We start from the raw sequence: 17,830 nt of genomic DNA on the forward strand, positions 1-17,830 counted from the left end.
GTGTGGCCCTACCTCCCCAATCCACAACAATCTCAAGGTGTAATTTGATGTTTCTACTGTTTTGAAATATTTTATTGTTTTTTGGGGAAATATTAGAACATATTTTAATTACTGGATTTTTTTGTTCATCATCTGTTTTGAAATATTTTATTGGTGTTTGGGAAATTTTCTATTCTATTTGTTAACTGATTTAAATATTTATTCTTTGTATGACTATGATTTAACTATTATGAGTGTTGTTTTAAATTTCTTGGTTTTATTTTTTAATGTTTTATGAAGAATGGTAATGTTTCTATTTTTCCATTGTTGCTCTGCATATAGAGGCAGGCTTATTTTGGGTTCCAGTTCAGTTCTCTGCATGTTTCCATTTATACTTTCTGGTCTCTTTATTCTGTATTTGGTCAGGATATGTCTGTTTCTACATGTGTGACCGAGGTGAGGTATTCTGCTATCATATAATTTATCTGTAGTGATCTATAGCAGTCTGATTTGTCTGCTTTCCTAATACGAAGTATATTAGTGTTCTAGGGCCTGATGTAATACGTGCAGGGTTACCTTTTCATAGATAAGATTGTTATTGTTTGAATAAGAACATAAGAACTTGCCATGCTGGGTCAGACCAAGGGTCCATCAAGCCCAGCATCCTGTTTCCAACAGAGGCCAAACCCAGGCCACAAGAACCTGGCAATTACCCAAACACTAGGAAGAACCCATGCTACTGATGCAATTAATAGCAGTGGCTATTCCCTAAGTATAATTGATTAATAGCCATTAATGGACTTCTCCTCCAAGAACTTATCCAAACCTTTTTTGAACGCAGCTACACTGCTGGCAGTTAGAGTTGCTTTGGTATGGGAGGTTTACTATATTGTAATGGTAATTCTGTTTATTCATAACTTTCTGAGGGCCAAGCCCACACCCAGCACACATTACAAAAAATGTAATTATGTAGGAGTACCAAGTGTCTTTTTTTCAGGATTTTCTGGTTGGCATCACATCAGTGCATGTAAATATAATATGCATATTGTAAGTGATATTTTTGCTTCAGAAGATTGTACTTTTGAATGTTCTTTTTTCATTTAAAATATTATAAATGCAGAATTGAATTGTGTGTGTACATCTGTAGAGGGAGGGTGTGTGTGTGTGTGTGTGTGTGTGTGTGTGTTTGTGTGTGTGCAAGGCTGTAAGGTTTGCTTAGGATACCCAACGCCCTTCCCTTGACCATGGGTTCCGTTTGGGGGGGGGGGGGGTGTCAGTTTTAAAAATATAGATTGCTGGAGGGAGCTGGGCTTTTTTTGATGGGTGTGGGACAGAGTCCACATGATGCGAGGGCAGCACAGTAATTGTTTGCACAGAGCAGCAAAAAAGCTAGCATAAGCCCTGGGAGAAAGAAAGTGGGGGCTGCTGGGGGTAGAAAAGAGGAGTTACTGGGACTGAGGGAGAAAAGAGGAGAGCTGCTGAGAAAGGAGAGAGGGGGTTGCTGGGCTGGTAGGAGAAGAGGGAGCTGCTGGGGTTCAGGAATGGAGAGGGGGATGCTATGCCAGAGCTGCCGCTGGTATACAGGTATGCAACGGGGGAAGGGCACAAGGGGGAAAGTTCACTCTGCACTTACAGTAAACACCCTTGCGCTGGCTCTGAATATGCCAAAAGAGTTCATTACCTATTAGTGTAAAGAGAAGTCATGTGCATAAAAAGTCAGAAAATGTAGCAAAGAGGATAAAACTGCTGCCAATCAGACAGAATTATCAGTGAAAGTTATTCTTTAAGATTGATAAGTAACTGCTGCAAGAGAATTATGGAAAGTTGGAAACAGCAAGATCTGTGAACTCACAGGTTACTCAGGAATTAAAGGAATTCAGTAAGGTTAATCTGCTTGGGTCTGGAAGTTGTTGCAGAATAAGAATGTGTCTGGGTGCCCCCATGACCTGTTTCCTGCTAAGTTTCTTAAAAAGAAGAAACTATGGGGTAGATTTTAAAACAGCGCGCCTTCGCGTACTTTTGTTGGCGCATCAGGCGCAAACAAAAGTACGCTGGATTTTAGTAGATACGCGCGTAGCCGCTAAAATCCTGGATCGGCGCGTGCAAGGCTACCGATTTCGTGTAGCCGGCGCGCGCCAAGCCGCGCAGCCTACCTCCGTTCCCTCCGAGGCCGCTCCGAAATCGGAGCGGCCTCGGAGGAAATTCGCTATTGCCCTCCCCTCCCCTTCCCCTCCCTTCCTCTACCTAACCCACCCCCCCAGCCCTGTCTAAACCCCCCCCCCTACCTTTGTTGGGGGATTTACGCCTCCCGGAGGGAGAAGTAAATCCCCGCGCGCCAGCGGGCCGCTGGCGTGCCTAGACACAACCCGGGGGCGGTTCCGGAGGGCGCGGCCACGCCCCCGGCCGAAACCACGCCCCCAGGCCCGCCCCGAAAACGCCGCGCCGATCGGCCCCGCCCCCGACACACCCCCCTCGAAAAACCCCGGGACTTACGTGAGTCCCGGGGCTCTGCGCGCGCCGGTAGGCCTATTGAACATAGGCGCACTGGCGAGCAGGGCTCTTAAAATCCGCCCCTATGATTGCAGCATTTTTTTACACTTACTCACCTCTTTGTCAGTCTCAGGGGTCTGTTGCACCAATCCTGAAACGAGCAATTGTGCACCCATTTAAAAAAAAAAAAAACAGTGGGTACTGAATTTTTTTATCAAATTACCGACCAGTGCTGAACCTTTCTTTTCTAAGTAAGATTCTCAAAAAGGTGGTCTATCAGCTGTTGTCTAGGTATGCGTTGGAAGTTGATGGGTCCCACTTTACATTTAAAGTAGAGGAACCTTCCAGCAGTGGGAATGTGTAGGCTTGTAGAGTGGTTAGTGAGTGACAGTTTCAGTCTGCCCCTATGTCAGTGCATGCACATTTTCTCTCATGCATATTCATTGTGGATATCCTGAACACCCGACTGGCTGGTGGGTCTCCAGGACAGGGTTGGGGACCACTGTCCTATGTGGTCCAGCCTTGGAGCTTTTTGAACTTTTGGGTTAATTCCTCATGCTTTAATCACACCGTTTTGTGGGCTGAGGTTCAGGGGTCCTTCCCAGAAGATTGATCAAGGGGTCTTTCTGCTCACTGGTGTTCTGACCAAGTTGGAGAGTCATTGCCACTTCCTAAGAGGATTGATCAAGAGGACTATTTCTGCTTCCCTGGTGGATTGTGCCTAAGGAGAGTGGAGTGTTTTGGAGATAGGAGCTTTTGAAGAGCCGGAAGATTATTAATTTTTGGACATTTTGGGGCAGTTCCTGAGAGAAGGGCAAATCCCCAATGTCTTGAAGGGCTGAATCCTAGAGGTTTTTCTTCCTTTTATGCACAGATATCAGAAAAGAAAACCTGGGGATTTGTTGTTGTTGAAGAGATTTTTGGGGAGAGACTGTTGGTTACCTGTTTTTAAGAGTTTTTTGAGCAAGGGATTTTGGACATCTTGGTCCTTATCATATGCTAGCTGCTACAGAGGATTACCCTTCCCTCCAGAAGGAAGACATTTTTAAGCTGGAAACTGGTTCAGTTGGAAGAACAACAACATAGGAATTTACCATGGATAAAGACACTATTGCTTTTTGGATTATGATTTTCCTGATTATTTTTAATTTTTTCCATACTGGCCTGGATCTTAATTTTCAAACTTTAAGTAAATCTTTCTTTGAGCGTCATGATTTATTGCTATCTGCATCCCAAATGGAAAAATTTCCCATCTGTAAATGCCATCAACAAGTAAGAAAAGAGGGATGAGTATAAATTTTAATGACCGCAACCATGAGTGTACCAGGGGCAGACTGTTTGTATAAGTGTCTATACGAACGATAATAGATTACTATAAAGCCAGCATTATCAGTGATGCCTTTACAGCTGCTTCAGAATTCTACAGCCCGCTTAATTAATGGAAAAAACCGTAATGATCATATTATTCAAACACTGCTACAGCGGCAACGGCTGCCAGTACAGTTTCGGATTCAGTTCAGTACTTTTCATGACTCACAAATTGCTTAGTGTCAACTCTCTCCCTTCGATTCTGGATCTATCAACCATCAAGGACTCTGTGATCCCAACAAAGAGGCCTCCTTGAGGTACCCTCAGTGAGAGTTGCGTGATTGGCTGTAACAAGAGACTGTGCATTTTCTGTGGGTGCACCTACTATCTGGAATACAAAATCTGAAGCATTACGACTCATGGAATGTACGAAAAATTTCAAAACATTCCTCAAATCCTTCCTGCTGTGTCAGACTTTTGCATGATTTTTTTATAAACATAACATCTTCTGGCTGGGAAATTAGTTGATGACAATCTTTGTGATTGTCCTATCGCTTAAGAGTAGTGATTATTTATGTTATTCATTTTGTTTTAACTTTAATTTATTTCTTAATTATATATGTGACTATGTATATTATTTAGGGTCTAGGCATAAGTGATCAAAAAATTTGAATAAAATACAAATACCTCCCTCCCACTAGATGAACCCCGGTGTCTCTAGGGGCTCTTGTGAGGCATGTGTGAGAAAAGGAGAGGTCTAGGACATAGAAGAGCTGCATAGGGAAATTTGTGGCCCCCTAAATTCGATGCATCTATCTAATGAAGGGGGGGGGGGGTGCGATACCTACATAAAAATATAAGAAATGTCATGCTGGGAGAGGCCAAGGTCAATTGCGCCCAACATTCTGTCTTTGTCACAAGTACCTGGCAGATCCCAAATAGATCTATTTCTTATAACTCAATCCAAAGGATAGCAATATCCTTCCCTAGTATACCTAGCTAATATTATTTCAGGAACTTTTATTTCAGGAACTTGTTGAAACCTTTTTTAAACCTCATTATACTAATTGTCTTGACCATGTCCTTTGTCAACAGCTTCTACAGCTTGATTGTACATTGAGTGAAAAAGTATTTCTATGATTTGTTTTTTTGGATTTTTTTTTTATATTGACAATTTTTATTTTATCAAGTATTAGAAAATGACAAAGCAAAATACACTGTGCACATTTGTGATAACATCAAGTTTCAGATAATTTGGTCTTTAATGACACCAATCATATATGGGCCTGCTGAGGTATAGTTCTTATATATCGTCACCCAAATCATTGCAAGGCGCACTGAGGCAATGAGTGTTAGGCCGGGGGAAATCCATGGGGTGGGGGGGGGGGGGGGGGGGGGGGGTATGGGGGACAATATCATATGGGAAGTCAGAGCTTAAAGGGAGGTATGTTTCGGATCTCGATATACCCATAGCCAGTAAATGTATTAGCAAACTTCTAGCAGTTATCTATGATTTGTTTTAAATCTGCTAGTTTCATGGATTGTCCACTTATTTTAGTATTATTTGAAAGGATAAATAACCATCCTTTATTTACCCATTCCACCCCACTCATGATTTTATAAACGTCTATCAAAGCCACTTTCAGTTGTATCTTTTGCAAGTTCAGGAGCTCTAACTTGTATAGCCTTTCATCATAGGTCAGCCTTTCCATTCCCTTTATCATTTTTGTCGCCCTACTCTGAACCTTTTTTCAATGTCCACTATATCTACACATAGTACTCAAGGTGTGGTCACATCATGGATCTATACAAAGGCAATATATGTTCCATTTTATTCTTCATTCCTTTTCGGATTATTCCTAACATTCTATTTGCCGCACACTGAGCTGAGAATTTCAATGTATTGTCTACAAGGACTCCAAAGTCTTTTTCTTAGGTGGTGACTCCTAATACAGAACCTAGCACTGTGCACCTGTAATTGGGATTATTTTTTCCTATATTCATTACTTTGCACTTTTACACATTAAATTTCATGTGCCATTGAGATACCCAGTCTCCTAGTCTTGCAGGATCATTCTGCAGTATCCACTTGAATTAGATCGCTTTAGCTCAGTCTCCGGCTTCAAGGTCAACCTTGAAAAATCAGAAATTTTAAATTTAACACTCTCCAGGGAAGAGGTCAATGATATTAAATCAGCCTTCCCATTTAAATGAGCAAAAAAGGGGATAAAATACTTAGGAATTCGCCAAAACTCGGAAGTTACTGATCTCTCTAAATTAAATCCCTTTATTGAAAAATATAGACTCAGATCTTACAAAATGGGACAGATTACACTTTTCCTGGATGGGGCAGATTGCAGCAATTAAAATGAATATATTGCCACGCTTTCTGTACCTTTTTATAACACTACCGATTCTCCTCTCCCCTGTGTTACTTCGCAGGTGGCAAAAGAGAGTATTCGACTTCATTTGGAGGAGGCATCTGCCTAGGATATCACACTCTTTGCTGTACCAACCTAGAAACCGGGGGGGGACGACACACTAGGTGTACCCAATTTAACATGGTACTATGTCGCCTCTCAACTGAAAGCTATCATAGATATTCATAATCACTCATACCTGAAACAATGGGCGCAGTTTGAACAATTATTAGTGGGTAATATTTATTTATTTATTTATCAGCTTTTCTATACAGTCTTTCAGACATACCATCACAATGGTTTACATTTTTAAAGAAAATACATAAAATGAACCACTCTTTGCATTAGCATGGCAACCTAAGCACACATGGTCCACAATCAGTAATACACCTATGGCCTTACAAACAACGCTCAGGATCTGGGAAAAGTGGAAAACCAAACTGGTAGGGAAGCGGGACTACTTCTACTCATCTTACCTATATCAAAATTCTGCTTTCCCCATGGGATATCAGAATAAAGCTTTTGTCAAGTGGAAAGATAGGGGAATAATATATTTTGAACATCTACTTTCTGGAAGCTCCATAAAGTCCTATGACTCCTTCTCAGAACAGTATGGCCTGGTGCTCTGGATTTTCTAGCCTATGCTCAGGCGCAACATTTTTTAATGTCCCCTGGTAAAACACTATTTGAACACTATTGTTCTGGAGTCTCACGCCTAAAAGGTCTTGTGTCTAAACTATACGCCATACTCAACAGCCACCCTAAGACTACTTTTCCCTATATTTCCGCTTGGGAAGCTGATCTAGGAACAACCATTTCTCCTGAAATGTGGGACAGTATATACACATCCGTAAGTAATCATTCCGTCTTGATGCAATAGCAAGAAAATTGTTATAAACTCCTAATGAAATGGCATATAACACCATACATTGCATGTATCCCTCAGCTAGTGCTTACTGTTGGTGACAATGCGGGAATATGGGAACCTTTCTCCATATATGGTGGAACTGTCCAATTATCTCCCCATTATGGAACTAACTACTAGTCTGGGCACGGGAAATGCTTGAAGTGGGAGAATTGTATGATGTGGGCCTTGCCTTGCTTAATATGCCATCTCCCAAACTGGACAAGTTCCAGCAGCAGCTGTCCCAACAAATATATGTGGCCGCCCACTGTGAGATAGCATGGAGATGTTCAGAACCTCCCCCGTTATCGGTGGTCTTGCAAAGGGTATGCTACAATTATAGGATGGCAGCCATAACTGCTTCCAGGAATGATAGCAGAAAGACCTTCCAGAAGATTTGGAAACCATTCATAAGATAGTGAAGAGTTATCTGTATTTTCCTATGATGTAATGGGAAGACTTAGGCTATATTTTAATATATCTATCACGTTCCTATGAGAGAGCATTTCTTTATTTCTTTATTACATATTTATTGAATTACGCTTAATTGGTCGATTATCCATCTGAGAGGTATATTTATTTATTTATTTATTTATAACTTTTATATACCGATGTTCCTGTATAGGATACATATCGCACTGGTTTACATAGTAACTGAACAGTCGCCGTGGGGCAGGTACAATGAAACATGAAGAAAACAAAGAACATGTGGTACAATAGAACAATACTGATATATAATAGAAACATAGGGCTATACATGATGAAACTTCCAACTAATCTTAGGGGAACGCCATAATAAAGGGAAAATTGGAGTATCTGATGGAATAAACGGGTGGGGCTGACTTAGCTAGTGGGCAAGTTAAAAGGGAAGAGATCAAACAAATATGCATTAAGAACGTTTAGCTTAAGGATTCATAGAGGGACTAGGTGACTTCTAGCTGCATACTGATCCGAGGATAGGTGAAGGGGTTAATGTAGTCTCTGGCTCCCGGTATAGTTGAAGAACTGGGGGATATATGGAGTGCAGGTATAGTTAAGGACTTAAGAGTCGAGTATCCAGTCTATAGTTGGGCATTAGCAGGGGAGCCTCAGTGAGAGGATTATCCCTCCGAGAAGGCCTGGCTGAAAAGCCATGTTTTTAGCTTCTTTTTGAAAACCAGAGGGCAGGGTTCTTGGCGGAGGTCCAGAGGGAGGGAATTCCAAAGGGGGGGACCAGCTATGGAAAGGGCACACTTCCTTACAGAGGTTTTCGCAGGTGGGGTATACAGAGTGTCTTTGTATGCTCGTCTGATAGGTCTGTTTGAGATGTGTGGCCGTAGTTGGAAGGTTAGATTGAGGGGGGAGATATTATGCAAGGCTTTATGGATCATCATGAGGGCTTTAAAGCGAATCCTGAATTTGATTAGTAACCAGTGAAGGTTCTGAAGGATGGGGGTGATGTGATCTCTTTTGTTTGTGTTGGTGAGAATCCTGGCAGTCGCGTTCTGGACCATCTGTAAGGGTTTAATGGTGTTAGCCAGTAGACCCAGAAGAAGGGAGTTGCAGTAATCAACTTTAGACAAGATGATTGATTAGAGCACCAAGCGGAAGTCTCGGAGGTGTAGGAGTGGTTTTAGCTTTCTTGGTACCTGCAATTTGAAAAAGCATTCTTTGGTGGTGTTATTTACGAATTTTTTCAAGTTAAGCTGGTTGTTGAGCAGAACACCCAGGTCTCTCACATGTGAAGAGTGATTAACTGTAGTTTTGGATAGTTGGGAAGAACTTGGGGAGTTGAGAGGAACGATGTTGTTGTCCTGTGCTATTAGAAGGATCTCTGTCTTGTTGGTATTGAGGACGAGGTTGAGGCTAGTAAGAAGTCGGTTGATGGATTGGAGGCAACTATTCCAATGGGACCAGGTTTTGTGAAGCGACTCTGTGATAGGGATGAGGATCTGGATGTTGTCCGCATAGAGGTAGTGAGTTAACTTTAGGTTAGTGAGTAGATGGCAGAGTGGGAGGAGGTAGATGTTGAATAGAGTGGGTGAGAGAGATGATCCCTGGGGGACTCCCAGGTTGGATCTGACTGGGTGTGATTCTTTATTGTTGATCCTCACCGTGAAGAACCTATTTTCAAGGAAGGATTTGAACCAATTGAATGCAGTTCCCTTGATGCCAATGTCTGCAAGTCGCTGTAATAAGATAGTGTGGTTCACAGTGTCGAAGGCCGAAGATAGATCCAGAACAGCGAGTAGATATGGTTGTCCTTTTTCCAAGTTTAGGAGAATGGTGTCCGAGAGAGAAGATAGTAATGATTCCATGTTTAGTGCCTTGCAGAAGCCAAATTGTGTCGGGGCGAGAATATCATTTTCTTCAAGGTATTCAGATAACTGTTTATTTACGATTTTTTTCCATGAGTTTGGTGATCATCGGCAAATTCGCTACGGGGCGGAAGTTGGCTGGGTCTGATGGTGAAAGGTTGGGTTTTTTTAAATAGAGGTTTCAGCATTGAAAGTTTGAGTTGGTCTGGGACAAGCCCTTGAGCAAGAGAGCAGTTTATGACAACTGCTATGGGCTTGGCAATGATATTCGGAATGGTGAAGAGCAGTTTGGACGGTATGTGGTCTGACGGGTGTGAAGAGGGTTTAATTTTCTTGAGGATGTTTTCTATTTCTAGAGAAGACGTGGACTCGAAGGAGACTAGAGATGTGTTTCGTTGATGACAGGTAGAGAATACGGGAGGGGGTGGAGGAATGGGCGCCGTGAAGGGCGCGATAAGGGTGGCAATATTTTTCTCAAAGTAGTCGGCCAATTCTTTGGCTTTACTGGTGGCTTGGTCATCTGGAATGAGAGGTGTGGATGATTTGGTGAGGGCTGATACGTAGGAGAACAGAGCTTTGGAATCAAAGATGAAGTGATGTATCTTTTTTGAGAAAAATTATTTCATTGTTCTGTTGATGACATTCCTGTAGGCATTTAGGCGGGATTTGTAGGCCGCTAGGGTTGTGGTGGAGGGATTTTTGCGCCAACTATGTTCATGACTTCTGAGATCCTGCTTGAGGGTCTTCAGTTCAGATGTGAACCATGGTTTCCTGTTGTATAACATAAGAACATAAGATTTGCCATACTGGGTCAGACCAAGGATCCATCAAGCCCAGTATCCTGTTTCCAACAGTGGCCAATCCAGATCATGAGTACCTGGCAGGATCCCAAGAGGTAGATAGATTCCAGGCTGCTTATCCCAAGAATAAACAAAGGATTTCTGTAACTCCAGCTTAATAATGGTTAATGACACTTTTCCTCCAGGAACTTGTCCAAACTTTTTTTAAACACAGCTACACTAATAGCTTTTACCACATTCTCTGGCAACGAATCCCAGAGCTTAATTATGCGTTGAGTAAAAAAATAATTTTCTCTTGTTTTAAAAGTATTACCCAGTAACTTCATTGTGTATCCCCTGGTCTTTGTACTCTTTGAAAGTGTAAAAGTATTAACTTTTATTCATTGCATTCTACTCATTTTATAAACCTCTATCATATCTACTCTTAATCATATCTTCAACGTATGAAGATTTCAGAATTCCTTGAGCAGAGGAGGTGCAAGTCAATCTGCTGCCTGAGGCAAGGGATGAAATGCAGCACCCGCCAACCCCACCCCTGCTGTGCAGTGCAGGTGAATTCACCAAGAGGGCCAGGGGAAGGGGGAGTCCCCCACGGAGTTGGGCCCTTTTGGTGATTTGTAATGCTGGGGAAGGGGGGAGAGAGAGGGGGGCGGGGCAGGGTTCCCAAAGGAGTGAATCACTGACACACTTTCTAGGAAGCTGTCAACCCTGCCACACTCCTGAGAACCCTATTTTAATTTATTTGATTTATATTCCGCCTCTCTGCCACTTCAAAGCAGATTACATTCAGGTACTACAGGTTCTTTCCATGCCCCCAGAGGACTTACAATCTATCGGGCCAATACAGTAAAGTCTGCGGGAGAGCAGGCGTTCGCCCGCTCTTCCGGCGTGCTCACCGGCCACTCGCCAGTGCGCGCGATTCAGTATTTAAATTAGGTCCGGCAGTAGATCCGGGTAAAAGGAGGCGCTAGGGACACTAGCGCGTCCCTAGCATCTCCTTTTTGACAGGAACGGCAGCTGACAGCGGGTTTGACACCAGACGCTCAATTTTGCCGGCGTCGGTTCTCAAGCCCGCTGACAGCCACGGGCTCGGAAACCGGATGCCGGCAAAATTGAGCATCCGGTTTTTGGCCTGACAGCTGCGAGCCGAATTCAAATTTTTTTATTTTTTTTTACTCTTCGGGACCTCCGACTTAATATCTCTATGATATTCCCGGTGCCGGTGCTGGAAGAAATTAGCGCCTTTGGGTCGGCGCTAATTTCTGAAAGTAAAATGTGCGGCTTGGCTGCACATTTTACTTTCTGTATCCCGCGCACATACCTAATAGGGCCATCAACATGCATTTGCATGTTGAGGGCGCTATTAGGTGCCGCGGGTTGGGTGCGCGTTTTCCTCCCCTTACTGAATAAGGGGTAAGGGAAAACACGCGTCCAACAGCAGTGTAACGGCCTGTATGTTTGTACCTGAGGCAGTGGAGGGTGAAGTGACTTGCCCAAGGTCACAAGGAGGGGCAGTGGGATTGGAACGCCGGTTTCCCTAATTAGGCTACCCCTCCACTCCCTATTGCCTTCCTCCAACCCCTCCCCAGTATCTGCCCCCCTGGGGATACGGGAGTCTGTAGGTGTGGCACCCTCTTAGGGCTGACACAAAGATATACAGCCTTTCCTTCCCCCCTTTACCCCCTCTCACCACACAATTCAAATTTATGCTGTTTTTCCCATTTTAAAGTTTATTATTCACTTCTCCAACCTAAAAAGAGATATTTTATATGGAAAAGGGACATTCAAAAGTACAATCTTCTGAAGTAAAAATACCACTTATAACATATATAATATTTACATGCAGGAGAAAAAAAACCCCACATTCAATAATAGTAGTTTAATAAGCTTAATAAACTGCCTTTTTCATACTAAAAAAAAAGGCAGTTTACTGGATGCCTATGATAAAAGTGCATTGTTGTGGGCTTGTCAAACAGAAAGCCAGGAATAAACTGAACTATAATTTCAACATTGTAAGCCTTTCCTATCATAACTGCCAGTACGCAACCTATAAAAAAGCAATACTGAAAATATTACATCAGGCCCTGAGCACTAATACACCTCCTATTAGGAAAACAGAACAAGGCAGGCTGCTAAAGATCCTTACAAAAAAACTACATGCTAGCAGACCACCTCACCTCAGTCACACATGACAGAACCCTCATCCAATACAGAATAGAGACCATAAAATATAAATAGAAAGATACAGACAAAAACTAAATTGAAAATCACAAAAACTCAAACATATACTCAATGCAAACATTGAATACAATCAAATATAAAACTAGCTAAACCAATAAAAACAATGTCAAATCAGCCGATGAAGAGAAATAACATTCAATAATTAAACGCACATACAAAAATGTTTAAAAAATTACCAAACACCAATAAAATATTTCAAAACAGCAGACACATCACATCCATTAATTAAAACCATTTTGAAGTGCCTGAAAAAGCGGAATATAAATCAAATAAAGAATAAATAAATAAAACTAATGTGGATTAAAAAAAATCCCCATTCTCCATACCTGGGAACTTTAGATTTCCAGACATCCTGAGATTCTCAAAGATTGGAGGAAGGCGCAAAAACGTTAACCTCTTTCTCATACACAGAGGCACTCTGTCACTCACACACAGGCACACTCACACATAGGCTCTCTCTCATATACTCTGAAAGTTTCTCACACACAGGCACTTAGTATCTCTCTCTCTCATTCACTGGATCTCTTCATTGGCTGCTGGCTGTAGGGAAAAGCCGTGGCATAGTGGGCCCCTTCTTTTGCCGCTGGCAGCAGAGGACATTCCGGTGGCCTGCTAGATCTTATTGCTGGCGGGGAGTGGGAACTCTGCTAGCTTGTCATCTCCAGCACCACCATGGGGGACCTCTCTAGTACTAGTGGGAGTGGGAACCCCGCTAGCATGTTGCCGCACAGCACCACAGGTTTTCCTTCCAGCAGGGTATGGTAACCCCGCTGGTGTTAGAAATCAAAAGTCATAGTGAGGTGGCCACCACAGGGGATTTTTGGAGGAACAGTTGCCACCTGAGGTGACTGTTTCACCCTGCCTCATTATAGAATCGCCCCTGAATACTCTAAAGCAAGATTTAGAGTTCAATATCAGAATGAATTGTGTGTAGAATCAGCATGGGTAGAGTGTAGTTGTGCCTGGAGAAGCTGAAAGCCAGAGAATCTCCTGGAACCAAGGCAGAGGAAGAAAGATGAAGCTCCTGGTGAAGCTGCGAGCTCCTGGAAGGAAGATGAGCTCCCATGTATAAAATATGTCCAGTCAGATGACAAAACTGAGTAGTAAAGGGGATAGTGAATGGAAACAAACACGATGACATGCTAATACACAACCAGGTAGTGTTATCCGTTATTCCTATTATAAACTGTATCAGGTGGCGAGGGTGGGTGGGGATGGGGGGTACAGTTGTATAGAAAGTTGAAAATGAATGTCAATCATTACCTCTTACTGATTTGTTCATGTCCTTGCAATTTAATCATTGATCTTCAATCAAAATCTTTAATAGAAAAAAAATAATCCACTGCTGTTTTAACAATTTTAAATAATTTTTTAAAAGGATAGGTCATTGTGAAAAACTTTATAGATGTCTCCACAAGACACTGGGGGGAGTCAATGTCCTGGAGAAATGAAGAGAGGTAGCAAGAGTCCTGGCCTGCTCTCTGGAGAGACTTCTCAACTTTTTCCAGTGGGAAGACCATTTGCATCGTACATAAGCTAGCTGGCAAATATGTATATTATTTTAAAATTTTTCAATGCACATAAGTCAGCTTTGAAAATCATCCCAGCAAAATTACATGCAAACTATTACCTGCTCTTCAGCGCACACAGTTTGGCCAAAAGAATTTACATGCATGCTTTCTAAAATCAAAAAGAATGCACATTAACTCCCAAGCTCGCCTAGACTTCACTCCCTGGAACATCTCTTCCCTAAGCACAGAAACGTATGCGCATATAGCACGTGTGTGTGTGTTTGTGTGCACGCGCGTACATTTATACACGTATTGGGAGTGCAATTTTCTAAAAGGCCATTTCTACGGGTAAAGCACGACTTTGCCTACAGAAGTCCTTTGAAAATTGCTCTCAGTGTGTTAACCCTCATATTAGGATTGCACAATTAAACTGTAGGGTGCGGTGCATGGGAACCTGACAATAAATTAGAAGACAAACATCAAAGTGCAATGTTTAATTAAACTACTGTATATTTAAATGACATATTTCATGTCGACGGGTGACAGGTAGGTACAAAACCACCTTGTTTGTAGCTCAGTTGTCCTAGCAGGAAACTGCCCTTATGAGATAACCATGTCTGTGCATCTGTCCCTCCCTAATAACTTGGGAAGGGCTCTTCCAATTGCATTCATATTTGTGCCACAGACAGTAGAGCACCCCATGACCCCCGCCCAGACTTTTCATGTGCCCTTGATGCCCCCAGCACTTGGAATCCTCTTTTTATTTCCTGTAGGGAAACAGGTCAGTTCAGTTGAAATCTTAGACTTTGAGTAGTCTGGAGTGTAATCGAATATTTTCATTAGTTGGCATCTATGGTCACCGGCTGATTCCACCTCTTTTAAAATTTTCTGATGTACTTATTGTACAGAAATTTATGTAACAAATGCTCTTTTAACCTTGTGCAAATTTTTATACCAAGAAAGGAAACTAGGCATATTTAAATGTTCACATATCTCCTTCTTTATTACCAGTTAAGGAAACTAACTACTGAACGATGATTTATCTAGGCTAATTCTCTAAAGATAGAGAGATATCTATCTAGCTTATCTATCTATCTGTCTATCTATCTATATCTATATCTATATATATATATATTTCACTTTACAACACAAGTTTTTTTTTATCCATGCTGGGTTTGGACTATTGTCGATCACGGCCACAGCTTCACCCATCTTGCCCTGTCAGTGCAACTTGTTTCTATGTCTTCTATTGTTGAGAATTTAAGTTGAAACTAAGCAGTTACTCAGATAAAAGTGGGGGCAGAGAATTGCCTTCCCCTTAGGAGTACAGATATAGGTGTTGTGAAACAGCGAGGGTACTTTTACTTGTGCAGGGGTAAGCAGAGCGAGCACACAATGTGTGCGGATCAGGGCCGGCGCAAGGTTATTAGGCTCCCTAGGTGAACCTTCTGCCTTGCGCCCCCGCCCCCGTCGTGCCACCTCCCGATCTTGGCCCCGACTCCTACCTCATTCGCACCTCCTGAATCTCTTATTCCTCTTTGCCGCGAGCGGGATAGGCTCCACTCGCGGCCCCACATGGCTTCTCTTTGGCGAACCCCTAATGGTCGGTGCCCAAGGCCTAAAAGGACGCACCAGACATGGTGAGGATTTCATTTTGACATCCCAGTGTATGATTTCTATCATGCGCTTTGTGCCCGCTCTTAAGCAGGTACAAAGTCAGTAGGACTTTAAGTATCCGCTTGGCTGGCCCAAGATTTTCAAAGGGAAACTTCCCATTACAAATTCCCTTGCCGGCCCTGCATACATTCTAAAACCTGCCCCGAAAATTGTTAAGGGAATTGATCACGCCTATTACCTCTTTTATGGCAGGTTTCCAGTTGTCTTTATCACCAGATCCAGCTTTTCTCTTTAGTGAATTATTTATCAAACTGCCATTTCTGATTTCAGCTTCCATCCACCAATATCTAGCACAGTCTGTGCAAATTACACACAAGAGAAAATAAAATTCCAGGAGAAACGTTATCTTCAACAAAACAACACTAAAGGTCAATAACTGGAGGCATGAAACCCACTCACCCCCAAAAGGAAAAATAATTTTTAAAAAATAAAAAGGTATTTTCATCTGAATGTATGAACTTCTGCCTGATTTATTATTCTTGGCTGAATTCTATTCCTTGCAGAGCCCTAGTAGGCAGAATCTGGGAGTGTCAGTCTCCTGATAGGAACTTCTAAGGGAAGAATGCACTGCTGGGGAAAGAAACATTTACTGGCAAATACCTTGCAAATAGTAAAAATAAAATAAATGTTTAAAGTTATGCTTTCCTCCGCATAATATCTCCTACTTGTTACTAGGTACATTAGTGCAAGATAGTGCTAGAGAGCATTGAAATACAGTCAACTTTGGAGATGACTATGCTGAAGTGCCTCATCAAGAAGAGATCTACATAACTGATTTGCAGTCTCATGTCACACCTCCAGATGCCAAGAGTATGATCCAGTTTTGAGAATCTATTTCAATATCCAAAGAGGTAAAAATGCAAACAAAGAGCATGGAAAGGATTGCATTGTTAACTTCTAGCAGTATATATAGAAAGTGTTCCTTGACTCCCACAACTGTGCAGACAACCATGGGAGAAAACACATAGGGGCCGATGAAATAAAAATGCGCTGAAAGTGGGCGCTGAGTGTTCAGCACCCGCTTTCCTAACATGCCCCCAGGCACCCTTCCTGCAATATTTAAATTAGGGGTCGCATTTTCAAGGAGGCGCTAGGGTCTCTTGAGCGCCCCTAGCGCCTCCTTGACAGCGGGAGCCTGTGAGCGGCTGGCTGTCTGTCAGTTTAGACACCCAGCCAGGGGTTCAGGAAACGGACGATTGTTAACTAAGTGTCCGTTTCCCAAACCTGACCGCCAGCACTTTTTTTTAAACTTTTTCAAAGTTTTTGTTCCTCCTACTTAATAATGCAACGATATTAAGTAGAAGGATGTACCTAAAATCAGTATTTTCTGCTTTTCTGTACAACCTTTCAGAGTGTTCAGCAGGCGTTAATTTTTGAGTGTAAAAATATGTGTTTTTAGGCGCACATTTTTATTTTGCATTGAGGGTGATTCCCTAATAGCCTCATCAACATGTATTTGCATGTGATGAGTGCTATTAGTTTCGCCATGCATTGGACACGCATTGTGGAGGCGCTAATCCCCTTATTGTATAAGGGGATTCGGTAGCGCCTACACAACCCACGTCCAACTGCAGGTTAAACACTGTGCTCGGTTGAGCGCACTGTATTGCATTGCCCCATAATTAGCTTGTTGCCATTTACTTGACAACCTGCCACATAATCAACATTCCTGAAGCTTTCCTACGCCTTAATTCAGTCATTTGAAGAAAGCTACAGAGTGCTTGCCTTTAGTCTTAGCTATCTCTCTAATCCTATTCCAGCTTCTCCCCTCATAATCAGCCTGCAGGGAAGAGGAAGACTGAGGCTACAGGGCACTCTGCTCCCAAATCTAGCCCCTCCTATCTTGTTGTTTCTCTCCCTGTGTCCTGTAGGACACAGGAAGGGAGGGGTTGGTGTGGACAGAATATTTGATCTCTCAAAGACCTCTTAGATCAACCCAAAGATGATTTTGATATACTTCCTGGATAGAGTGGTGTTCTTTTAGAATTTCACCTTGTGCAAAGTTTATTGTATATGTAGCCAACCATACACCACTTACAAAGACTTGGATGTGATTTTGAAAGTCTGCAACTGCTAGAATCTCACAGCTGGCAAAGACAGCATTAATTTCAGTTCATAGAAGTCTTGCTAATTGTTTCAGACTTGTGTTATTTCAATCCCCTTTTGTGCCTGTGATCTTGTGCCCAATATACAGTATGCACAC

The 17,830-nt window shown here is 42.3% G+C and overlaps 1 protein-coding gene across 5 annotated transcripts in view; it reads right to left on the reverse strand.

Moving 5' to 3' along the window:
* Nucleotides 1–17,830, reverse strand: part of SLC7A2 (solute carrier family 7 member 2) — a 300,155-nt gene that overhangs the window by 200,906 nt on the left and 81,419 nt on the right. The window contains exon 1 of one of the 5 annotated variants that reach the window (XM_029587081.1): nt 15,806–15,826. The exons of 3 other annotated variants lie outside the window; for them this stretch is intronic. The gene's annotated coding sequence lies outside the window, so the exon portion shown is untranslated. Of the gene's footprint in view, nt 1–15,805; nt 15,827–17,830 lie in introns of those variants that run through there. One more of the 5 variants, XM_029587091.1, reaches the window with a different exon arrangement.

This window comes from Rhinatrema bivittatum, chromosome 1, assembly GCF_901001135.1.
Source record: "Rhinatrema bivittatum chromosome 1, aRhiBiv1.1, whole genome shotgun sequence".
Lineage (NCBI taxonomy): Eukaryota > Metazoa > Chordata > Amphibia > Gymnophiona > Rhinatrematidae > Rhinatrema > Rhinatrema bivittatum.